Source organism: Moschus berezovskii, chromosome 6 (genome assembly GCF_049115385.1).
Source record: "Moschus berezovskii isolate FMDL1 chromosome 6, NW_MosBer_1.0, whole genome shotgun sequence".
Classification (NCBI taxonomy): domain Eukaryota; kingdom Metazoa; phylum Chordata; class Mammalia; order Artiodactyla; family Moschidae; genus Moschus; species Moschus berezovskii.
The window spans coordinates 102,474,500-102,499,978 of record NC_142465.1 but is presented as its reverse complement, the minus strand read 5'-3'; the positions used below and the strand labels follow the sequence as shown (position 1 = coordinate 102,499,978).

General features: G+C 40.5%; 1 protein-coding gene across 2 annotated transcripts in view; it reads left to right on the top strand.

Annotated features, from left to right (window-relative positions):
- Window positions 1–25,479, top strand: part of BORCS5 (BLOC-1 related complex subunit 5) — a 110,963-nt gene that overhangs the window by 50,957 nt on the left and 34,527 nt on the right. The gene's annotated exons all lie outside the window — the stretch shown is intronic.

Sequence of the window (25,479 nt, the reverse complement as noted above, 5' to 3'; positions counted from 1 at the left end):
AAGCCAGACTTCAACAGTACATGAACTGTGAACTCCCAGATGTCAAGCTAGATTTAGAAAAAGCAGAGGAACCAGTGGTCAAATTGCCAATATCCATTGGATTATCAGAGAAGCAAGAGAGTTCCAGAAAAACATCTATTTCTGCTTTATTGACTATGCCATGGGCTTCCCTCGTGGCTCAGAGGGTAAAGCGTCTGCCTACAATGCAGGAGACTTGGGTTCAATTCCTGGGTCAGGAAGATCCCCTGGAGAAGGAAATGGAAACCCACTCTAGTACCCTTGCCTGGAAAATCCCATGGATGGAGAAGCCTGGTAGGCTAGAGTCCACAGGGTCACAAAGACCCCATCTGTTTCTGTTTTACTGACTATGCCAAAGCCTTTGACTGTGTGGATCACAACAAACTGTAGAAAATTCTTCAAGAGATGGGAATACCAGACCACCTTACCTACCTCCGGCAAAACCTGTATGCAGGTCAGGAAGCAGCAGTTAGAACTGGATGTGGAACAACAGACTGGTTCCAAATAGGAAAAGGAGTATTCAAGGCTGTATATTGTCAGCTTGCTTATTTAACTTATATGCAGAGTACACGAGAAACACTGGGCTGGAAGAAGCACAAGCTGGAATCAAGATTGTCGGGAGAAATATCAATAACCTCAGATATGCAGATGACACCACCCTTATGGCAGAAAGTGAAGAGGAACTAAAGAGCCTCTTGATGAAGGTGAAAGAGGAGAGTGAAAAAGTTGGCTTGAAGCTCAACATTCAGAAAACTAAGATCATGGCATCTAGTCACATCACTTCATGGGAAATAGATGGGGAAACAGAGACTTTATTTTCTTGGGCTCCAAAATCACTGCAGATGGTGACTATAGCCGTGAAATATGATGCTTACTCCTTGGAAGAAAAGCTATGACCAACCTAGAGAGCATATTAAAAAGTAGAGACGTTACTACTCAACAAAGGTCCGTCTAGTCAAAGCTGTGGTTTTTCCAGTAGTCATGTATGGATGTGAGAGTTGGACTATAAAGAAAGCTGAGTGCTGAAGAATTGATGCTTTTGAACGGTGGTGTTGGAGAAGACTCTTGAGAGTCCCTTGGGCTGCAAGGAATCAAACCAGTCCATCCTAAAGGAGATCAGTCCTGAATATTCATTGGAAGGACTGATGCTGAAGTTGAAACTCCAATACTTTGGCCCCCTGATTCAAAGAACTGACTCATTGGAAAAGACCCTGATGCTGGGAAAGATTGAAGTCGGGAGGAGAAGGGGAAGACAGAAGATGAGATGGTTGGATGGCATCACTGAATTGATGGACATGAGTTTGAGCAAGCTCTGGGAGTTGGTAATGGACAGGGAAGCCTGGTGTGTGTCAGTCCATGGGGTCACAAAAAGTCGGACACGACTGAGTGACTGAACTGAACTGAAGGGCACAGGTATTTTCAACTTTACTAGATATAATCAACTCTTCAAAGATGGTGTCGATTTATATCCTTGCGAGCTGTGTATGAGAGTTCCTGTTCTGCATCCTCAACCGCACTAGATACTGTCCCAGCTGTTCCTTGTTTACTGATTCATTTAAAGACAGCTCTGTGCTTAGCAACCAGCTCAAACATGGGTCAACAGATGCAAACTTATTTTTTTTATATCAGCCTTTCTCCTTTTAAAGGAACTGTTTTCACTCTCAGAGTTACAGAATCAAGGTAACTATAACAGGTTACTTTGCTCACATTTACTTTTAACATTTAATGTTTCTTTTTATGATCACAAAGTGAATACATAGTTATTTTGGATAGTTCAGAAAACAGAAGTTACAAAAAATAAGATTAAAAATTCCACCACCTAGATATAGCCATTATTAACGTTTTATTATGTATTTCCTTGTATTGTAAACATATATGTGATATACATTTGCTCTACAATTAGAATCATGCTAAATTTATTTTATATCATAGTTTCACTTAAGATTATATTGTGGCATTTCCTGTCATTGACTATTATTTTAAAACACTATTTTAATAGCTGCATAACGTTTCTTTGTATTAATGTTATAATTTAAGCATTCTACCCTTAGAGGACATCTTTGATATTAAAATAATACAGCAGTGAACAGTCTTGGTATAAAAACCTTATGCGTTTCAGGTTGTTTCTTTGGGATTGACTTCTAGTAAAGGTCAGTATATGTGTGTGGAGTTAGATTGAAGAAAGAGATTATAAGAAAGGCATCCATACAGAAGAAAAAAAATCAGTTGAGAGGAAACAAGGGGATCATGAGATCTATTAATTTAGCTTATCTTATATTTGAATTGAGTTAAGTCACTGTGTGTGACTCTTTGCAACCCCACGAACACTGGAGTGGGTTGCCATTTCCTTCTCCAGGGGATTTTCCTGATCTAGGGATCGAACACTGTCTCCTGCATTGGCAGGTGGATTCTTCACCACTGAGCCACCAGAGAAGCCCCTTGAAGTGAGTGGCAAATCTTTAATTGAATCTGAATCTTTCTCTTAATAGGGAAGATTTTAGAGGTGAACTGTCTGGAGAAAGAGATGGCAATCCATTCTTGCCTGGAGAATTCCATGGACAGAGTAGCCTGGTGGGCTACAGTCCGTGGGGTTGCAAAGAATCAGACAAGACTGAGTGACTTTCACTTTTAGAGGTGAACTCTACCTGACCATGGACACCAGAGAGTTTCTTGGGTATTGTAGTGTCAAGGTTTGTAGAATTTTAGAATTGGTAAAGTTTTATTGCCCAGTCTTCTACTTGCAGAGTCCTTACATTGAGTGTATTTTGTTGACTATCTCATTGAAGTAGATGTACAGGTTTTACTTGCTAAATATCTAATTCCAAGCAGAGTGTTACAACACAAGGCAATCTGTTCCCTTATTGCTCAACTTTGATTCAGTTCAGTTCAGTTCAGTCGCTCAGTCATGTCTGACTCTTTGTGACCCCATGAATCACAGCACGCCAGGCCTCCCTGTCCATCACCAACTCCTGGAGTTCACTCAAACTCATGTCCATCGAGTCAGTGATACCATCCAGCCATCTCATTCTCTGTCGTCCCCGTCTCCTCCCGCCCCCAATCCTTCCCAGCATCAGAGTCTTTTCCAGTGAGTCAACTCGTCGCATGAGGTGGCCAAAGTATTGGAGTTTCAGTTTTAGCATCAGTCCTTCCAATGAACACCCAGCATTGATCTCCTTTAGAATGGACTGGTTGGATCTCCTTGCAGTCCAAGGGACTCTCGAGTCTTCTCCAGCACAACAGTTCAAAAGCATCAATTCTTCGATGATCAGCTTTCTTCACAGTCCAACTCTCACATCCATACATGACCATGGGAAAAGCCATAGCCTTGACTAGACGGAGTTTTGTTGGCAAAGTAATGTCTCTGCTTTTTAATATGCTATCTAGGTTGGTCATAACTTTCCTTCCAAGGAGTAAGCGTCTTTTAATTTCATGGCTGCAATCAGCATCCATAGTGATTTTGGAGCCCAAAAAAATAAAGTCTGACACTGTTTCCACTATTTTTCCATCTATTTCCCATGAAGTGATGGGACCAGATGCCATGATCTTTGTCTTCTGAATGTTGAGCTTCAAGCCAACCTTTTCACTCTCCTCTTTCACTTTCATCAAGAGGCTTTTGAGTTCCTCTTCACTTTCTGCCATGAGGGTGGTGTCATCTGCATATCTGAGGTTATTGATATTTCTCCCGGCAATCTTGATTCCAGCTTGTGCTTCTTCCAGCCCAGCGTTCCTCATGATGTACTCTGCATATAAGTTAAATAAGCAGGGTGACAATATACAACCTTGCTGTACTCCTTTTCCTATTTGGAATCAGTCTGTTGTTCCATGTCCAGTTCTAACTGTTGCTTCCTGACCTGCATACAGGTTTCTCAAGAGGCAGGTCAGGTGGTCTGGTATTCCCATCTCTTTCAGACTTTTCCACAGTTTATTGTTATCCACACAGTCAAAGGCTTTGGCATAGTCAATGAAGCAGAAGTAGATGTTTTCCTGGAACTCTCTTGCTTTCTCCATGATCCAGCGGATGTTGGCAATTTGATCTCTGGTGCCTCTGCCTTTTCTAAAACCAGCTTGAACATCTGGGAGTTCACGGTTCACATATTGCTGAAGCCTGGCTTGGAGAATTTTGAGCATGACTTTACTAGCGTGTGAGATGAGTGCAATTGTGCAGTAGTTTGAGCATTCTTTGGCATTGCCTTTCTTTGGGATTGGAATGAAGACTGATCTTTTCCAGTCCTGTGGCCACTGCTGTGTGTTGAATGTGGTTCTGTCACTTAGGCCCAAGTTTGATTTTCTGTAACTTTCACTTACCATTTCATTTGGTTTTTAATGAAAGGCTCACTAAAAGTATTGCTGGAAATTCTTCACCTTTATTTATTTGTTAGCTTCTACTATAACTAATATGAAAACAAACGTATGTTTGACCTACTTTTCGTCTTGTTTCTTTCCAATATATCATTTAGCTTTATCTTGACTTTGTAGTGAAAATTACATTTGTTAACACAGGTAGGCTAGTAAAACGTTCCACATATTTTTATACTTGATAGAAAAGTTCCAAAGTGTCTATAGGGACTATTTATTTTATTATTATTTCTAATTGCATATGAGCAGAGGTTTTGGTTTATATAGTCTCACTTTTCCACTAATAATAATAGCAACTTTTATCTTTCTCTTTCTTTCTTTCCCACAAAGGTGTTACCTGTGTTACTTCCTTTAAAACCTGCCTAAGCTCTTCGAGTAGGCATTTTCCTTATTTGGCAAATGAGAATGCCGAGGCTCAGAGAGGTTTAAAGATTTTTTCTGTCACATAGCTATTAAAGGTAGTGCCAGTTTTAAACTCAGGTCTAATTCTCAGACCTGTATATTTAAACCAGTTTGCAAGTCTGTCTCCGTAACATTTCTATTAATTTTGCCATCGTATTTCATGAATTACATCATAAAATCAGGTGTATTTCTGTTAAAGGATTTTTGCATCTTTGGCTTACTCAGTTGGGATAGCGTATTGGTAGTGTGGCATGATTATCGGAGGTGTGTTGCTTCTGCTTGCTTCCCATTTGATAACCCCAGCTCCTCGATCCATGATTTGGACACACCAAGGATTTCCTTCCTGTGATAGCCCATCTCTCCCTAGCGCCCTGCGGGGCTCCTTCCTGTCTCTGGGGAAACTGAAGCACAGGCTGAGAAAGTCACAAATAATTACATTTTTTTTTTTTCCTGAATGCTGTCAGCTCATATGTTCCATAAAGAAGGATGTTGTCACAGCTGTGTGCTTTAGGGGTAGCAGAGAAAGTCTGAATTTTTATAACTTGGGTGTCTTCTACCACAAAGGGAGTGACGCATATGGTTTGATGAACCTGGAATGTGGAAACCTGTACTCTCAGCCCTGTCATAGCCACCTTGCATTTGTGGTCACATGGGGATCCAGATATGTCACCTTAGTGAACTTGAGACCAAGGGTCAGGAGACCAAGGAGGGGACTTGTTGAGTATATGGTTTAATTATACTAGATCAATCAATCTTTGACTGAGTGATGACAGGACGGTGTGTGTGTGTGTGTTTCAGTAGTTGCTAGGGGAGGAGAACAAAGTTTAATCTGTGGTTTTGTTGACCTTTGGTATCATTTTTATCTGTAGTTCCATAGACCTGCCTTTGCCGAATTTTCAAAAGACTGCAGTCAAGTGATTTACAGATTAAGGTCTCATGTACTGCTTGCACAAGAGGACCCTATATCTTTCAATACGGGTGACGTAAGTTTACTTTAGAGGCAGGAATGAGTTCATTTCTTTGGAGAGATATGAACAGAATGTGCGTCTCTTGCTCTCATGAGAAATAATTTTCTTTTTTTTTTTTTTGGCAGGCACACTTGAAAGTTTTTTTTTTAACTGAATAATGTATTGGTTTTAAAATTTTATTTATTTTTAATTGGAGGATAATTGCTTTACAGTGTTCTGTTGGTTTCTGCTGTACAACAACATGAATCAGTCATAACTATATATATACATCCTCTCCCTCTTGAGCTTGTCTCCCCCCTCCCATTCTACCCCTCTAGGGAAAAATAAATTTAAATCAAAACTTTGCTTTGAGGAAATGGAATGGAGTGACCGAGCCCTCAAGCCTCTAGAATTTGGGAGCTTCAGCCAAGGCCCAAGGGGGTACCAATTGTGTGTTTGCAGAATTCATACAAAAGTGAGCATTCCTCAGTATATGAAACAGCAGACATCTATGGAGTACTACTTTGTATATATCTGTGAGCTACTTGTGTGCCTTGGGTCTGAATTTCAGAGACAAGGACCTAACCCAGTCACTGGAAAGAAACCAAGAAGGTCAGTAACAATATACAAAAAGGATGCTATGATAACTGCCAGAAGTGAATCTTCAACCAGAGCTCCAGCCCCTTGAAGAGTAAGATTTCATTATAAATGAGCTATGTTGTGGCTGAAAACATTTTATTCCAAAGTATAACCAAGTTTCAAATAAGCAAAGCTGCCGTAAGCATAAATCAGAAGGAAAATGGTATTTTAAATAAATTCCTCAAGTAAGTTGCCAAATTTAGGACACTAGAATTTCAAGAATTGGCAACTCTACAACTCTCATGGTTTGGCTATTATCTCCTTTAAATTACAGTAGTATTTCTGTCACCAAAAATCATTAATTTACAGTATTTCTTCTTTGTTAATCCCATCATTGTGGTTTGTTGTCATGATTATTATTAGTTTATTTACTTTCTTAGTAGAGAAGGTACTCGGAGAAGGCAATGGCAAGCCACTCCAGTACTATTGCCTAGAAAATCCCATGGATGGAGGAGCCTGGTAGGCTGCAGTCCGTGGGGTCGCTAAGGGTCGGACATGACTGAGCGACTTCACTTTCACTTTTCACTTTCACACATGGGAGAAGGAAATGGCAACCCACTCCAGTGTTCTTGCCTGGAGAATCCCAGGGTTGGGGGAGCCTGGTGGGCTTCCGTCTATGGGGTCACACAGAGTTGGACACGACTGAAGTGACTTAGCAGCAGCAGCAGCAGAGAAGGTACTAAAATCTGTCTCCTAAGGTCGTTCTGACAATTAAAATAACATATAATATGTTTAGCACAGTGATTGGCTAAGAGAGTGCCATCATTAATGTTAACTGTTGTTTTTCTTGAAATTTAATGCTTTATACAGCCTGCCATATAGTTAAAGTTTTAGTAAATTTTGATGCTATGTGGTTATAAAGGGCTTTCACATATCTCGTTTAATCCTCTCAGCTGCCTTCAAGGTGCTTAGTTTTACCCAGCTTTTACTGATAGAGAAATTGAAGTTACGTGTATCAGTCAGATTTTCCGTCTGATTTAAGCCGAGAAAGAATTTACTGAAAGCACAGTGACTGGTTTACAGAATCTCCGGAAGAACTCTAGAATCAGGTTTTGGACAACCTATTCAAGCAAATGGCCGAAATCAGGCCACAGAACTGACCTGGTCACCGTGGCTGTCATGACCAAGCCCTTGACACACCTTGTACAGTGACGGCTGGCCATGGAGACTGGACTTTGCCACTCTTTCTGCTTCTGTTGCTTCCTCAGAAACACTGGTTCTCCAGAAATCTGAGAATGTACCTCTTGGAAGGCCCCTATTTTGCAACATTTACTCCCTATTTAGTAGCAGGGGCAGGTGGATAGATGGATGGAACTTCAGCCATTGATCTTGTGTTCTGGCTGCAGGGCAGGTGGGGAAAAAAAGAGGCTTTTTGGCTCTTCAGTTTGGGTATAATAGGTGACTAGGCTCTCACCTGTGACACTTTGCCTTATTGCCAGCTCCTTGGGTCCTAACTCTCTGTGTTAAGAAAAAAAAATACTCTTTTGTTTCCTGTTAATTGTATATAAGCTGAGTAGAAATCAAGATTGTTTTCCTTATTAGTAGGCCTCATGTGTGGGAAAAAATCAGTTTTTCTCTAAAATCCATCTCGTTCTTAGGAATTAGCTGTTAATTTATAACAGTATTGCCTGAGCATTTTAAGCTACTAGTGAGTGTGAGAACATTCTGTCCATTCGGGGTGTTTTGTTCAGTGTAAATGATTCAATGTGTCCCCTGATTTATGGGACAGAGTATGTGATCCTTCAAGAAAGCCATGAGTTAACACTGACAAGAAGGGTGACTCCTCTGAACAAAGAAGTCCTGACATTAATATTTCCGATATCTTTTTCGTTGCATCCTTTTCTTAGTACTTCATTTGTTTTTCTATAAAGCAAATCTGTGATTCATCTTTCTGAAAACCTTAAAAAAAAAATTCAGGTCCCCAGTGTGCTTGCTGTTGACTCTATAAAGACCCTTGCAGAGTCTGTACTGTAAGGAGCTGTGTACACACACTCAAACTGAGTGTCAGTGGAATCAAGTGTTAGATGCTAGTGTTTAAAAGAACACTTTGTTCCTTAAAGCAAACTCTTTTAGAAAGGGAAGAACCCTTGGTGCTCCAAAATAACCATGCTTACTTTGTCTGGAAAGCTATGTTTTGAGGGTATTGATGTTTTAGTAAGTGGAGAACACTTGGGCGTGGTGGATGATTGCTGCCAAGTTGCACGGAGGACCCAGGTGCCCAGTTTACAGGCTGGCATTCATTCCTCAGAGGAGGGAGACAGAATGGGATTTCTGCATTCATTCAGTGAGAGATACTGAAAACCTGTGCCATCCGTACTACATATGTTCATAGTAGACTGCATTTCTCTCATTATTTTTTTATCTTTTTATTTTATATTGGAATCGATCAGTAGTGTTGTGATAGTTTCAGGTGGACAGCAAAGGGACTCAGCCATATATACACATGTGTCCGTTCTCCCCCTTCATTATCTTTTATTTTCATACTCAGAGTAAGAGTCTTCTGAATTTAAATATGTTCCTTTCTGCAGATAATTCTAAATTAGTCTTGACTTTGTTTAAAAAAGAAGAAAAAGAAACATGGTATAGCAGTCTATAATAATACTTTGTCTCTCTCTGCAGAGGAACTTGAAATTTTTGAAGTTTGGACTTGGAAGCAAACATGGTTCAACTCACTCGATTTTCAGAGAAGGAAATGAGACTTAGATGTTTTCCCTTGGTTTATCCTTTTATAGTTTTCCTTTTATTCCCTATTGGCCACACATTTTTGGCCACTTTATTAGGTATTGTGAAATATTTTTGTTGAGTGAAAGTGAAACTCAACCTACTTGACATTTTTTGTTGTGTAGAATATACAGGAACAAAATTTACCATCTTAATGCTTTTTGAGCATTTCAGTGGCAGTAAGTACATTCATATTATCGTGCAACATCACCGCCATCCATCTCTAGAACTTCTCCATCATCCAGAATTGAGATTCTGTACCCATTAAAGGATAACTTCCTATTATCTTCTCTCTCAGCCACTGGCAACCATTATTCTTCTTTCTTTCTCTATGAATTTAACTATTCTTTGTACCTCATGTAAGAGGAATCATACAATATTTGCCCTTTTGTGTCTGGCTTATTTCACTTAGCATAATGTCCTCAGGGTTCATCCATGTTGTAGCATACATCAGAATTTGCTTCTTTTTAGGATGGATAATATAACATTGTATGTATATACCACTTTCTGCATATCCATTATCCTACTGATGGATGATTGAGTTGCTTCCGCTTCTTAACTCTGATGAATAATGCTGCTATGAACATGAGCACTTTCAGTCCTGGCTTTCAGTTCTTTGAGGTATATACCCAGAAATGGAATTGCTGATAATCATACAGTAATTTTTAATTTTTTGAAGAACTACCGTGCTATTTTCCACAGTGACTGTACTACGTATTTTACATTCCCATCAGCAATGCAAAAAACACTTTGGAGGGTTCCAGTTCCTCCGTGATCTCAACTCTTATTGTTTTCTGCTTTTTTGATAGTAGCCCTACTAATGACTGGGAAGTAGTATCTTATTGCAGTTTTGATTTGCATGTCCCATATGATTAGTGATTTTGACCATCATTTCATGTGTTTATTGGCTATTTATATATATATCTTCTTTGGAGAAATATCTATTCAAGTCATTTGACGATTTTTGACCCAAGCTGTTTGGTTTTTAATGTGAGTTTTAGGAGTCTTTTTTTTAATGTAGTCTAAACGTTAACCCCTTATCAGATGTGTGATTAGTGTATATTGTCTCCCATTCTGTAGGCTGCCTTTTTACTCTGTTGTTAGTGCCTCTTGTTGCATAAAATTTTTAAATTTCCATGAAATCCAACTTGTCTATTTTATCTTTTGTTGTCTGTATCTTTCATGTCATAGCCAAGAAATCATTGCCAAATGATTGTTGTGAAGCTTCTGTCATTTCCTCAAAGAGTTTTTTGTTAAGCCTGATCCATTTTGAATTAATTTTTGTATGTGGTGTTAGATAAGAATTCAGCTTCATTCTTTTGCACGTGAATATCCAGTTTTCTCATCACCATTTCCTCAAGACTGTTCTTTTCCCCGTCAGTGTTCTTGACACCCTTGTAGGAGATCATTTGACCATATACATGAGGATTTGTCTCTGGGCTCTCTATTCTATTCCATGGGTCTTCCTTGGTGGCTCCGTCAGTGAAGAGTCTGCCTGCAACGTGGGAGACCCATGTTTAATCCCTGGGTCCGGAGGTTCCCCTGGAGAAGGAAATGACAACCCACTCCAGTATTCTTCCCTGGAGAATTCCATGGACAGAGGAGCTTGGTGGGCTACAGTCCATGCGGTCACAAAGAGTCAGATAAGACTGAGTGACTAACACTTTCACTTTTATTCTATTCCATGGATCTGTATGTCCATTTATGCCAGTAGCACCTTGTTTTGATTATTGTAGCTTTGTAGTAAGTTTTGAAATCACAGAGTATGAGTCTTCCACTTTTGCTCTTCTGTTTTAGGATTGTTTTACTTATTGACGTTTCTTTGAGATTCCGTATAAATTTTAGGATGTGCTTTTCTATTTCTGCAAAAACTGTTGGAACTTCAGTAGGCATTGCATTGACTCTGTAGATCACTTTAGGTAGTACTGATATCTTAATAATCTTGTCTTTTAGATCATGAAAGATGAGTTGTGTTTCTACTTATTTATGTCTTTTTCAACTTCTTTCACCTGTGTTTTGCAGTGTTCATTGTACAGATCCTTTGTCTCCTTGATTAATTCCTAAGTATCCTTTTTTCATACTTCAGTAAATGTAATTGTTTTCTTAATTTCCTTTTTGGATTGTTCATTGTTAGTATATAGAAGCAACTGATTTTTGTGTGTTACCTTTGTATTCTGCTACTGTGCTGTCTCTCTGCTGAGGATCAGGGCTTCCCAGATCTTTTCTAAGCCTGCCCCTTTCCTGGGCATACACAGTGAATTTCTGATTTCTCCCATATATGTGGTTGCTTTTGATTGTTCTCATGGCCAGTGTCTAGCTCCAGATGTTCTCATGTTCAATATCTAGCTCCAAAAGGGGAAAAAAGAGAAAAATGAAAGGGAAGAAAAAAGGTGCTAGCGCTTTAAGCCCCCAGAAATCACTTCAGCTGGAGTGAGAGGCCTTGCACCAGTGCAGGATGCACCACGAGTGGCCACTGCCTCTTGTCTGCCCCTTTGTGATCAGAACAGGGACCCCTGGTGTTTGGAGAGACAGGCTCCTTACTGCCCACCCTGGCTCCTACAAGCTCTGTGTAAGCTGTTCACCTCTGCCTGCCACAGGGGTTTGGGAATTTAAGATGCTGCTGTGCTAAAAGGCTGAAAGTGACTAGAATCAAAGAGTTTACCATGCAGACCTTCCCCTGGAAGTTGAAGCCTTCAGTAGACTCCAGAGTTCCAAAATAGTTATATCAGACAGATTCTGCCAGTGTTGACGGATTCCTGGTGCATCCCATTCTACCGTCTTCCCAGAATCCTCTCTTTAATATTTAAAGGAACTACCATATTGTCTTCCACAGTAGGGATGCCATTGTACATTCTCTCCAGCAATCCCTAAGGGTTTCAATTTCAGCAATGTTTTGAAACATTGTTTTAAAAACATTTTACATCCACATCAGAACTTACTATTTTCTAACATTTGGATAATAGCCACTATGTCAGTTACAAGTGGATCTCATTGTGGTTTTTTGTTTTTTGGGTTCTTTTTTTTTTTTTTTTTTGCATTTCCCTAATGTATGGATGTGAGAGTTGGACTGTGAAGAAAGCTGATCGCCGAAGAATTGATGCTTTTGAACTGTGGTGCTGGAGAAGACTCTTGAGAGTCCCTTGGACTGCAAGGAGATCCAACCAGTCCATTCTAGAGGAGATCAATCCTAGGTGTTCATTGGAAGGACTGCAATACTTTGGCCACCTCATGCGATGAGTTGACTCACTGGAAAAGACTCTGATGCTGGGAGGGATTGGGGGTAGGAGGAGACGGGGACGACAGAGAATGAGATGGCTGATGGTATCACCGACTCGATGGACATGAGTTTGAGGGAACTCCGGGAGTTGGTAATGGACAGGGAGGCCTGGCGTGCTGTGATTCATGGGGTCGCGGAGAGTTGGACACGACTGAGCGACTGAACTGAACTGAACTGAATGAGTAGTGGTGTTGAGCATCTTTAATGTGCTTAGTGACATCCTTGTATCTTTGGCGAAATGTCTGCTTAAGTCCTTTGCTCATTTTTGAACTGGTTTTTGTTGTTACTTTTCATCTGAGTCCCTGTTCACCTCTGTGTTCTTTGTATTTAACTCCTCCTGCTTCTGGTAATCTGCCTGAGGAGAGAGATCACTTTTTTGTTATTTTCCACAGTGCTGATATATATGGTATATATAGAAGGTGGGGCTAGCAGATATTCATATATGGTAGGGTTGGCTCTGCTTATTTGATTATGGCAACAGTTGGTAGTTGGGGCCTTGGGGACATTGAGGACATTGAGAAAATTGACATGAATTGAGTACCTACTCTGTGCCTTACACTATGGCAGGCATACCTTGGTATAATTCTCTCAGTACTCCTTTAATGTAGGTAGTATTTAATTTGCAGATGAAGGGTTTGAGTTCAGGGAAGTTAAGCATAACACAGCTGGTAAACAGCAATTCCTGGATTCAAATTCCCAGGTCAGTCTGATTCTAAAGCTTATACTTTCTTCATTATGTCAAGCTGCCTCCCTTCCTTGCCCTGTAAGTTCAGCAAGAGTACAAGGCTTTGAACCTGGAGACTATTGAAGAAGGATAATGAGTTGAACCTTTACTTAACTCTTTGGGAGGAAAAAGTGGAAGAGATTGTAAAAAGCTAAGATAAATTCATACTAGTGGATAGGATTCCTTGAAGATAGTGAGGTGTCTCATTTGTAGGTACTGATCTTGCTTGAAAAAGTTGTATCTGCTTTGGTTTGTTGACATTCTCTGCTCTTGTTTCTTTAGTACCATAAACCAGGGTATTGACCATGGACAAATGGGTGCCTGAACCTGGAGGGATGAAATACTTTCTGTGCCCTACTGCTGATTCCCCCCAAGCCTGAGTACCCCTTTACCTCCTGAGTCTTAGACAGGGAAGATGAAAGGGAACAGATATTTACCAGGATCCTACTGTATGCTAGGTAAATCCTGAAAGGGAACTGATTATTATCCCAGTTTTACATGAGAAAACTGAGGCTCAGAGGTATAAGGTAAATGTCCAAGTTTACACTGTTCATAAATAATGGAACTCAAATCAGCTTTCCGCATCTTCCCTGTCTTGGTCCATTTGGGCTTCGAGATGGCTGGATGGCATCACCGACTCGATGGACATGAGTTTGAGTGAACTCCGGGAGTTGGTGATGGACAGGGAGGCCTGGCGTGCTGTGGTTCATGGGGTTGCAAAGAGTCGGACACGACTAAGCGACTGAACTGAACTGAACTGAACAAAATATCATGGACTGGATGTCTTCAATCAGCAGAAAATTATTTCTTCCAGTTCTGGGGGCCGAGAAGTCCACAATCAAAGTGCTGGCAGAGTCAGTGTTGGTGAGGGACCACTTCCTGATTCACAAATGGCAGTCTTTTTACTGTGTCCTACATGGTGAATGAATCAATTTCACCCTCTGGGGATTCTTTTATGAGGGCACTAATCCCATTCGTGATGGCTCCACCCTCATGACCTAATAACCCCCAAAGGCCCCGCCTCCTCATACTCTTACATTAGGTTTCAGCACATGTATTTTGGGGGGATACAGACATTTAGTGTGTATGTAGCACTTCCTCAATGAGGAAGTTCTTTCTTGGCCCTCTGGTAGTTAGAGCCTCTGGTAGAAATTTTTAGGAGGGAGCATTCTCTCCACACTGAAAACTGATAGATTGGCTGTTACACTGGGGCTATCTACACTTGGAGTCTCTTCTGCCACGTGGATTAACCAAAACAATAGTGGTAGCCATTCTGGGTGGCTGCTTCTCCTGAGTGAGATTGGTGTGCCTCTGAGGTGGACATAAAAGTTCCTCAGGGAACCAGTCATAGAGGGCACCCTTTTCTGAATACTGCAAAAGAATCGATCACTAACGTACATCATAAGGTCCTGTTTAAATGGGCAGGTGTTTGTAGACCTGAATGCCTTTGGGATCTAGAGTTTAGGTAAATAATACACATGGCTTATGTACTTTTGGCTTTGAAATATTCTGTGACCAATAGAGTACAAAATCCTTGATCTTGTGAGGGACGTGATTTCTTTTTTTTTTTTTTACAATCTGTTGCTTAGTTGTACCTTCACAATAGCTGTTGTCAAAGTTACATAGCTTCTGCTTTCCAGATTCTGCAGAAGAAAATGACGCTTGTTATACTATTTCCCAAATTTGAGTGCCATTACTCATAATACTGATTTCTACTCCTGAAAGTAACTAAGTTTTTAAAAGTTAAGGAATTCAGCTTGGTAATAGCATAGGTTAATATCAATGCAAAGAAATAGAGGAAAACAACAGAATAGGAAAAACAAGAGACCTCTTCAAGAAAATTAGAGATTCCAAGGGAACATTTCATGCAAAGATGGGCTTGATAAAGGACAGAAATGGTATGGACCTAACAGAAGCAGAAGATATTAAGAAGAGGTGGCAGGAATACACAGAAGAACTGTACAAAAAAGATCTTCACGACCAAGATAGTCACGATAACGTGGTCACTGACCTAGAGCCAGACATCTTGGAATGTGAAGTCAAGTGGGCCTTAGAAAGCATCACTACGAACAAAGCTAGTGGTGGTGATGGAATTCCAGTTGAGCTATTTCAAATCTTGAAAGATGATGCTGTGAAAGTGCTGCACTCAATATACCAGCAGATTTGGAAAACTCAGCAGTGGCCACAGGACTGGAAGAGGTCAGTCTTCATTCCAATCCCAAAGAAAGGCAATGCCAAAGAATGCTCAAACTACCGCACAATTGCACTCATCTCACACGCTAGCAAAGTCATGCTCAAAATTCTCCAAGCCAGGCTTCAGCAGTATGTAAACCGTGAACTCCCAGATGTTCAAGCAGGTTTTAGAAAAGGCAGAGGCACCAGAGATCAAATTGCCAACATCCGCTGGATCATGGAGAAAGCAAGAGAGTTCCAGAAAAACATCTATTTCTGCTTCATTGACTATGCCAAAGCCTTTGACTGTGTGGATCACAATAAACTGTGGAACATTCTGAAAGAGATGGGAATCCCAGACCACCTGACCTACCTCTTAAGAAACCTGTATGCAGGTCAGGAAGCAACAGTTAGAACTGGACATGGAACAACAGACTGGTTCCAAATAGGAAAAGGTGTATGTCAAGGCTGTATATTGTCACCTTGCTTATTTAACTTATATGCAGAGTACATCATGAGGAACGCTGGGCTGGAAGAAGCACAGGCTGGAATCAAGATTGCTGGGAGAAATATCAGTAACCTCAGATATGCAGATGACACTACCCTTATGGCAGAAAGTGAAGAGGAACTCAAAAGCCTCTTGAGGAAAGTGAAAGAGGAGAGTGAAAAGGTTGACTTGAAGCTCAACATTCAGAAAACAAAGATCATGGCATCTGGTCCCATCACTTCATGGGAAATAGATGGAAAAACAGTGGAAACAGTGACAGACTTTATTTTTGGGGGCTCCAAAATCACTGCAGATGCTGATTGCAGCCATGAAATTAAAAGACGCTTGCTCCTTGGAAGGAAAGTTATGACCAACCTTGATAATATATTAAAGAGCAGAGACATTACTTTGCCAACCAAGGTCCATCTAGTCAAGGCAATGGTTTTTCCCGTGGTCATGTATGGATGTGAGAGTTGGACTGTGAAGAAAGCTGATCGCCGAAGAATCGATGCTTTTGAACTGTGGTGTTGAAGAAGACTCTTGAGAGTCCCTTATACTGCAAGGAGATCCAACCAGTCCATTCTAAAGGAGATCAATCCTGGATGTTCATTGGAGGGACTGATGTTAAAGCTGAAACTGCAATACTTTGGCCACCTCATGCGACGAGTTGACTCACTGGAAAAGACTCTAATGCTGGGAAAGGTTGGGGGCGGGAGGAGAAGGGGACGACGGAGAATGAGATAGCTGGATGGCGTCACCGACTCTGTGGACATGAGTTTGAGTGTACTCCGGGAGTTGGTGATGGACAGGGAGGCCTGGCGTGCTGTGATTCATGGGGTCGCGGAGAGTCGGACACGACTGAGCGACTGAACTGAACTGAACTGAACTGAATAGCTATATGGCTCTGTACTATACTTTAGAAAAACTTTTTTTTTTCCTATCTGACATTTCAGAAAGAAAAAGATTTCTCAGCAAAAATCTTTTCCAAATTTCTAACCCTGATGGTTTTTCCACTCAACACTTTACACAGAGAGGTAGGTACAAATGGCAAGTTGCTGTATCTATAATACTCAGACGTTGTCCTCACCCATTCCCCAGAGCCCACTCTTCATTCCTGTGTAAACAGAGTGGTTTCAACAGGATCTTAGGGTATGTCTCAGTATTTACCATTTGCAAATATGGAATCTATTAAGTCACGTCTTTAGTTCAATAAACATCTACTCTGTGTACATCACTGTGTTCAGCTAAAGAAGAGTTAGAAAGCTGAGGGTAATGGGCCTGTTCCCTAACACAGTAAGGAAGACATGATTTAGAAACTTTTGTTTAACATGAAAAGCTAACCATAAATCCATAGAAGAATAGAATATCAGGGATGAAGTGTCATGACTGCTAATTTTTTAATGGTTTAGGAAAAGACAACAGAAGGATGAAGTTTTAATAGCTGTGATAAAATGTCAGTGGCTGATTCTAGGTGGTATTTGGGTGTATAGTTTTTCTTTTCTGTGTATTTGAAAATTTATGTAATAAAATTTGAAAAAGGGAAAAGAGACTTAACCATAAAGAGCATTTATCAAAGTATACAAAAGATCATTTCAAGGGTATATAGGGTTCATTGTCTGTTAACCTAAGCTAAAGGTTTAGGTTATCACTAGAGTTGGTAAGACTCAAAATAGAGGTATCAGCTTAGAGGCCCTCAGAGGCCAGGCAGGTAATGTGAATGAGGGATGCTGGTTGCTTGTGTTCAGGTAGATGTTGACAGAGCAGGAGAGCACATAGGTAAAGCATCAACAATTTTTTAAAGTGAACATGTATTCCAAATAAATACCTCTTGGAGGGCAGGCAGTATATGGTCTCCTGCAAATGAAAAAGTTTACCATCTCTGAATGCACCCAGCTTTCTGTCTGCTCTCCTTCTTTCATCAGAAGATATAGGGGTGCTTCAGGCATCAGAATGGGGGAGCTGAGTTCCTGACACTTGAGAACCTGGGAAAACTTTGTTCTCATTGCCTGCAGGACCAGCCTGTCTTGTTGGAGCTCTGTAACTTCAGGAGTAGAAAAAGTGGCCCATCTTTTTTTTCCCCTCTTTCTGTCTTGCTCCTTGTGTGTCCTGGAGCTGGATTTATGGGCCGATTTTCAGAGATTCCTGTGAGTCTAAGCACATTCTGATAATAGACCTATGTACCTGGGCTTTGTTTTTAAGTGTTTAGGGGAGGGTACAATCACAGTTTATAAGGGTGATTTGTTTTTCTTTTTTAAATTTTATTTATTTATTTTTTGGCTACACAGCATGTGGGATCTTAGTACCCCAACCAGGGATAGAAGCCATGCCCCCTGCTTTAGAAGTATGGAGTCTTAACCACTGGACCACCAGGGAAGTTCCTTCAAGTGTAATTTCTTTGACCTTGGAGTTGCTGAGCGGCTTCATTTGAACACTTTAGGGTGCCTTCTAGACTTAGCAAACTTTCCCCCCACTTCCCCATTTTTGTAGGAAGAAGTGTAAGGGTTTTGATTGAAGATCTGTCACTGGTTCGGAGGCCCTCTGCTTCAGCCTCTGGTGCCATGGGCCAGCCCTGGCTGGAGCTCTCCTCCCCGCCACTCTTCAGGGCAGGCTCTGGAATCTTCCTCACTCACCTTGGAGGAGCAGGTGCAGGCTGACAGCAAGCCTCACTCTGAAGTATATATGGGAACGCAGAGCAGGGACCCTGAGAAGCCTTTCTCCTCCTGATGATTTCCTCAGCTTGCTCTCTTTTTTTAAAATTAATTAATTTGGCTACACCGGATCTGAGTTGCAGTATGTGGGATCTAGTTCCCTGACCAGGGATTGAACCCGGGCCCCTTGCACTGTAAGCCTGGAATCAAAACCACTGGACCAGCAGAGAAGGCCCCCATTCCTGATAATTAAAGTAAACTATCTAAATATGGTAAAGACTATTTAATAACTACCAATAGCAATTATACAATAAACAGCAAAATACTTAAATCTTTACATTTAAATTCAAGAGCTTGACTGAGATTCCAGCAATTACCACTTACATTTAACTGTCTAAGAGAGTCTTATAAATACAATAGGGGTATAAAATAAGTACTATAGATATTATACATAAATGAAAAAAGTCTTTTTAAAAATATCACCTGAAAAAGCCAAGATACAGTAGAAAAACTTTACTATATTAATAAGACAATTTGAACATGATAAATTCACCAAGGCAATGTATTTTCTTCATTTTATATATACCTTTCTTTTATTACTTCATATCCTTGGGAGATTTTTCCATGTGAGTATGTACAAACCTTGGGTTTCCCTAGTGGCTCAGATGGTAAAGAATCTGCCTGCGTTGTGGGAGATCCGGATTCAATGCCTGGGTTGGGAAGATCCCCTGGAGAAGGAGAGGCTACCCACTCCAGTATTCTTGCCTGGAGAATTCCATGGACAGAGGAGCCTGGTGGGCTACAGTCCCTGAGGTCACAAAGAGTTGAACATGACTGAGTAACTAACACACACACATGTACAGACCGTCTTCATTCTTTTCTGTGGCCGTGTGATACCATTTGTGGATGTCCCTTGATTAATATTGATAGCAAGCTCCCTTGATAGATATTGAGGTATTCGCTCTCCTCTTATTATTATAGTCACTGCTACAATGAATAATCATTTAAATAATGATACATCATTTAGCATGTGTGCTAACATATAGAAATTGCTGCATTAATGGCTTTATGCATTTGTAATTGCATAAATTGATATCTTTGCAAATCACCCTCTCTGATGACATTAGCAGCTTACATACAAATCAGCAATGCCTGTTTCCTCATAGTTCCACCCACAGAATTTTTAATCACACTTTTGGATTTTTACCAGTTTGAGAGAAGAATGCACTTCCAGTGAAGTTTTCTTTTCTATTTTTCTTATTATGAGTGAACTTCTGCATCTGAGAGTTGTGGCATTGGTATTTACTTTTTTGTGAAATGCCTTTCATATCCTTTGTCCGTCTTGCTTTTGCTGATTTTTTGCTTGCCAGTTTCTAGGAGCTCTTTATCTAATAGGAAGCTTACCCTTTATGATATATGTAGCAAATATTTCTTGCAGCTTTTTGTTTTGTTTTAGCTTACACTGCTTTTTGCCATGAGGAATCTTGATTTTTATCTTTTGGATATATCAATGTTTCCTTTATGGTCTTTGTGTTATCCTGGCCCACTTTTTTTTTTTTAATCCTGGCCCACTTTTGATGGCACAAAATCATTTAATTCCTCTTCTCACAGTTTGTCTCCAGTCTTTTACTACTTCAGTCCTGGACTGACAACAAAATGCTCTAACTGCCTTTCTTCCTATATCTGCGTTCCTGGAACTATATTCTTTGTCAGTAGTAGCGTAGCTATTGATAACTTTGTTAGGAGATTTTAGTGGTCTGAAAAACCCCACATTTTCTCAGTATGGACGCTCTGGAAAAATGTTTGGCAGTTGCTTATAAAACTGAACATGCAGTTGTCATGCAACCCAGCAATTGTTGTTGCTGTCCAGTTGCTTAGTCGTGTCCAACTCTTTGTGACCCCATGGATTACAGTACGCCAGGTATCCCTGTCCTTCACCATCTCTAGGAGCTTGCTCAAACTCTTGTACATTGAGTCAGTGATGCCATCCAACCTTCTCATCCTCTGTCGTCCCCTTTTCCTCCTACTTTTCCCCGCATCAGGGTCTTTTCTAATAAATTGGCTCTTTGCATCAGGTGGCCAAACTATTGGAGCTTCAGCTTCGGCATCAGTCCTTCCAATGAATATTCAGGACTGATTTCCTTTAGGATTGTCTGGTTTGATCTCCCTCCAGTCCAAGGGCCTCTCAAGAGTCTTCTCCAACACCACAGTTCAAAAGCATCAATTCTGCAGCACTCAGCCTTCCTTATGGTCCAAGTCTCACATCCATACATGACTACTGGAAAAACCATAGCGTTGACTAAATGGACCTTTGATGGCAAAGTAATGTCTCTGCTTTTTAATATACTGTCTAGTTTTGTCATGGCTTTTGTTCCAAGGAGTAAGTGTCTTTTAATTTCATGGCTGTAGTCACCATCTACAGTGATTTTGGAGCCCCAGAAAATAAAGTCTGTCACTATTTCCACTGTTTCCCCATCTATTTGCCATGACGTGATGGGACTGGATGCCATGATCTTTGTATTTTGAATGTTGAGTTTTAAGCCAGCTTTTTAATTATCCTCTTTCACTTTCATCGAGAGGCTCTTTAGTTCCTCTTCACTTTCTGCCATAAGGGTGGACTCATTTGCATTTCTGAGGTTATTGATATTTCTCCTGGGAATCTTGATTCCATTTTGTGCTTCATCCAGTCTGGCATTTCACATGACGTACTCTGCATAGAAGTTAAATAAACAGGGTGACAATATACAGCCTTGATGTACTCCTTCCCCAATTTTGAACAAGTCTGTTGTTCATGTCCAGTTCTAACTGTTGCTTCTTGACCTGCATACAGGTTTCGCAGGAGGCAGGTAAGGTGATTTGGTATTCCCATCTCTTTAAAGAGTTTTCCACAGTTTGTTGTAATTCCCACAGTCAAAGGTGTTAGCGTAGTCAGTGAAGCAGAAGTAGATGCTTTTCTGAAACTCTCTTGCTTTTTCCATGATTTACAGATGTTGGTAATTCCATTGGTTCCTGATTCCACTGCCTTTTCTAAATGTAGCTTGAACATCTGGAAATTCTTGGTTCACGTACTGTTGAAGCCTGGCTTGGGGAATTTTGCTAGCATGTGAAATGAGTGCAATTGTGTGGTAGTTTGAACATTCTTTGGCATTGACTTTCTTTGGGATTGAAATGAAAACATCTTTTCCAGTCCTGTGACCACTGCTGAGTTTTCATATTTGCTGGCATATTGAGTGCAGCACTTTCATAGCATCATCTTTTAGGATTTGAAATAGCTCAGTTGGATTTCCATCAACTTCACTAGCTTTGTTTGTAGAGATGCTTCCTAGGGCCCACTTGACTTCTCACTCCAGGATGACTAGTCTAGGTGAGTGACCACACCATTATGGTTATCTGGGTCATTAAGAGTTTTTTGTATAGTTCTTTTGTGTTTTCTTGACACCTCTTCTTAACATCTTCTGCTTCTGTTAGGTTCATACCATTTCTGTCTTTTATTTTGCCCATCCTTGCATGAAATGTTCCCTTGGTATCTCTGATTTTCTTGAAGAGATCTCTTGTTTTTCCTATTCTGTTGTTTTCCTCTATTTCTTCGCATTGTTCACTTAGGAATCTTTTCTGATCTCTCCTTGCTATTCTTTGGAATGCTGCATTCAGATGGGTATATCTTTCCTTTTCTCCTCTTCCTTTTGCGTCTCTTCTTTTCTCAGCTATTTGTAAGGCCTCATCAGACAACCAGTTAGCCTTTTTGCATTTCTTCTTGCGGATGGTTTTGATCACCACTTCCTGTACAATGTTATGAACCTCCATTCATAGTTCTTCAGGCACTCTATCAGATCTAATCCCTTGAATCTTTTTCTCACTTCTACTGTATAATCTTAAGGGATTTGATTTCGGTTATACCTGAATGGTCTAGTGGTTTTCCCTACTTTCTTCAATTTAAGTCTGAATTTTGCAGTAAGGAGTTCATGATCTGAGCCACAGTCGGCTCCCAGTCTTGTCTTTGCTGACTGTACTCTTTGTTTTGTTTTACAATTGTACTCTTGGGCATTCATCCCAGAGAAATGAAAATCTATGTTTACAGAAAAACCCAAATGGCGACTGTCCATAGCATCTTTGTTTGTCATAGCTCCAAACTGGAAACAACCCAAATGTCCTTCAACAGGTGAATAGTTAACCAAACTCTAGGTGATACATACCATGGAGTACTACTCAGAAATAAAAATGAACAAACTACTGATACATGCCAACAAATAAATGAATCTCTGAGGGATTATGTTGGGTGAAAAAAGTCAATCCCAAAAGGTTACATTTTGGATTTTTCCCTTTTGGAACATTTTTGAAATGGCAAAATTTTAGAAATGGTGAACAGATTAGTGGTTGTTGGGGCTGAGGATGGAAGAGGGGTAGTTGTGGTTATAAAAAGCAACAGAACTTCTTGTGGTGTTGGAATGGCTCAGTATCTGACTGTGGTAGTGATACGCAAACCTACGCATATGAAAAAACTGTACAGAGCTAAACACACACATCCAAGTAAAGTGGGGCTATCTGAACAGATCAGTGGGTTGTACCCATGTCAGTGTCCTGACTGTGATATTGTATTATAGCTTTGCAAGATGTTGCCTTTGGGAGAAGCTAGGTAAAGGAAATACACAAGATCTTGTACACAGGATATCAATAAAAACGTCAGATCTAAAACATAAATCCTTATTTCTGCCAAAGTCAATCCTGTCAAAAGCTCCTATGGGGAGGCAGGTCCCGAGGAGCTCCAGGCTGTCCCATGCAGTGGAGGTGGGGAGCAGGGCCCTGCAGCGAGCAGCCTGCATTCACTGTCAGACCAGAGGAGGAGCTGAGAGAATTCTCTGGAACAACTCCATCGGGTCAGCCAGCCTCCAGCTTCTTTAGGGGATTAAGAACTTGGCTTACGCCCCAGTTCCTCGGAACCAGTGGAGGTTTGACATTGATGGTTGGGAGGCAGGAGTGGGGAAGGCGTCCCAAGACAAGCTTGGATGCGTGCGTGTCCATCTTGATGGAGCTCAGAGCATGCGCCGTTGTCATGTTTATTTTCGGATCTGCGCTGTGCCATTGGCTCTGGTGTGAGTGTACTGCTGTGGGTGTGGAAGGGGGTCCTCAAGATCCCCAGGCTCCCAGTAGGGATTCTCAGAGGTCAAAACTATTTTCACAGTAATACTTAGATGATTGTTAATTACCCTCATCCTCTTACAAAAGTGTACAGTAGAGTTTTTCAGAGGCTTCATGATGCAAAATAGCAACATATTAAATGCAGAAGCAGATCTGAGACTCTAGCTGTTTGCTATGGAGCCCAGACAGTGAAAAGACTTACAAAAATGTAAATGAATGTCACTCTTCTCACTTCTTTGTTTGAGAAAGTAGTTATATCCTTTAAAATATGTTATTTACATTAACACATAATGGGGTTATTATTATTAGTTAATTTAAATTGGAGGCTAATTACTTTTTTGCCATACATTGATGTGAATCAGCCATGGGTGTACATGTGTCCCGCATCCTGAACCCCCTCCCAGCTCCCTCCCCATCCCTTCCCTCAGGGTTGTCTCAGTGCACCGGTTTTGAGTGCCCTGTTTCATGCATTGTACTTGGACTGGTGATCTGTTTCACATGTGGTAATATACATGTTTCAGTGCTATTCTCTCAAGTCATCCTACCCTCGCCTTCTCCCACAGAGTCCAAAAGTCTGTTCTTTATATCTGTGTCTCTTTTGCTGTCATGTATATAGGGACATCATTACCATCTTTCTAAATTCCATATATATGCATTAATATACTATATTGGTGTTTTTCTTTCTGACTTACTTCACTCTGTATAATAGGCTCCAGTTTCATCTACCTCATTAGAACTGATTCAAATGCATTCTTTTAAATAGCTGAGTGATATTATTTTTAAAAATGATAAGTGTTCAAGAATTTTCTGGGGTTTTTTTTTGAGGACATTTGCTTTACAACGTTGTGTTGGTTTCTGCTATACATCAACATGAATCAGCCATAGGTATACATATGTCCCCTGCCTCTCTCCTCCCACCCCATCCCACCCCTCTGGGTTGTCACAGAGCACCAGATTGAGCTCCCCGAGTTACACCAGCAACTTCTAACTGGCTATCTGTTTTACATACGGTAAAGAGTCGGACACGACTGAGCGACGGAACGGAACGGAACGGAACGGAATGCATATGTTTCAGTGCTACTCTGAATTCGTCTCACCTTCTCCTCCTTCTGCTAAGTTTTAATTTTTAACAGCTTTGAATATTGCTTTAAATTACATACACAAGTGCTTTGGGGTCCTCAGTAATTTCTGGGAGGATCAAAGTGTCCTGACACCAAAAAGTTTTGTGAACCTTTGAGTTGGAAGGAAGCACTTGATCAGAAATCAGGGGACTTGAGTTCTAGTCAGGACTTTGTTGTGTGACCCTTAGCATATCATTTAAGCTCTTTAACTGATATTTTGTCTTTTGTAAATGCTAATAATTATCCTGGTCTACACACCTTAAAGAAAGGTAAAGTAATTCTGTGTGAAAGGCTTTGAAAAATAATGTCCTGTTCAAATTTAAGGGAATTTAATAGTTATCCAGCTAAACTGATGTTGGAAGAAAATGTAAAGGATGAGGCTCATGGCATGTTAGTGGGCATCTTGCTCAGCTTTTATATGTCTTCATGTTTGTATTTCCTCCTAACGGTTTCCTTATGTATATATTTTTTCTTCTGTTTCTCAGACAACCATTTTACAGTTCTTTTAGTTAAGAAGGGATTTATATTCTTCATATCTTAAAGTAGTGCCATAAGGTCAGGTGCTGTGTCTTGTAGAAACCACTTACTGTATGACTTTAGGAAAGTTAACCTCTCTGCATCTTGTGTTCCTCACTTGTAAAATGCAACTAATGGTCATTTACTTTCCTGGCAATTATAAGTCTGAAAAATAATGCCCAGGAGGCACTTTGCCAAGTGCTTGGTTCATACTAGATGCTCCATAAATGATAGTTGCTCTGATTGTCACTTCAGTTCAATTCAGTTCAGTTCAATCGCTCAGTCGTGTCCGACTCTCTGCGACCCCATGAATCA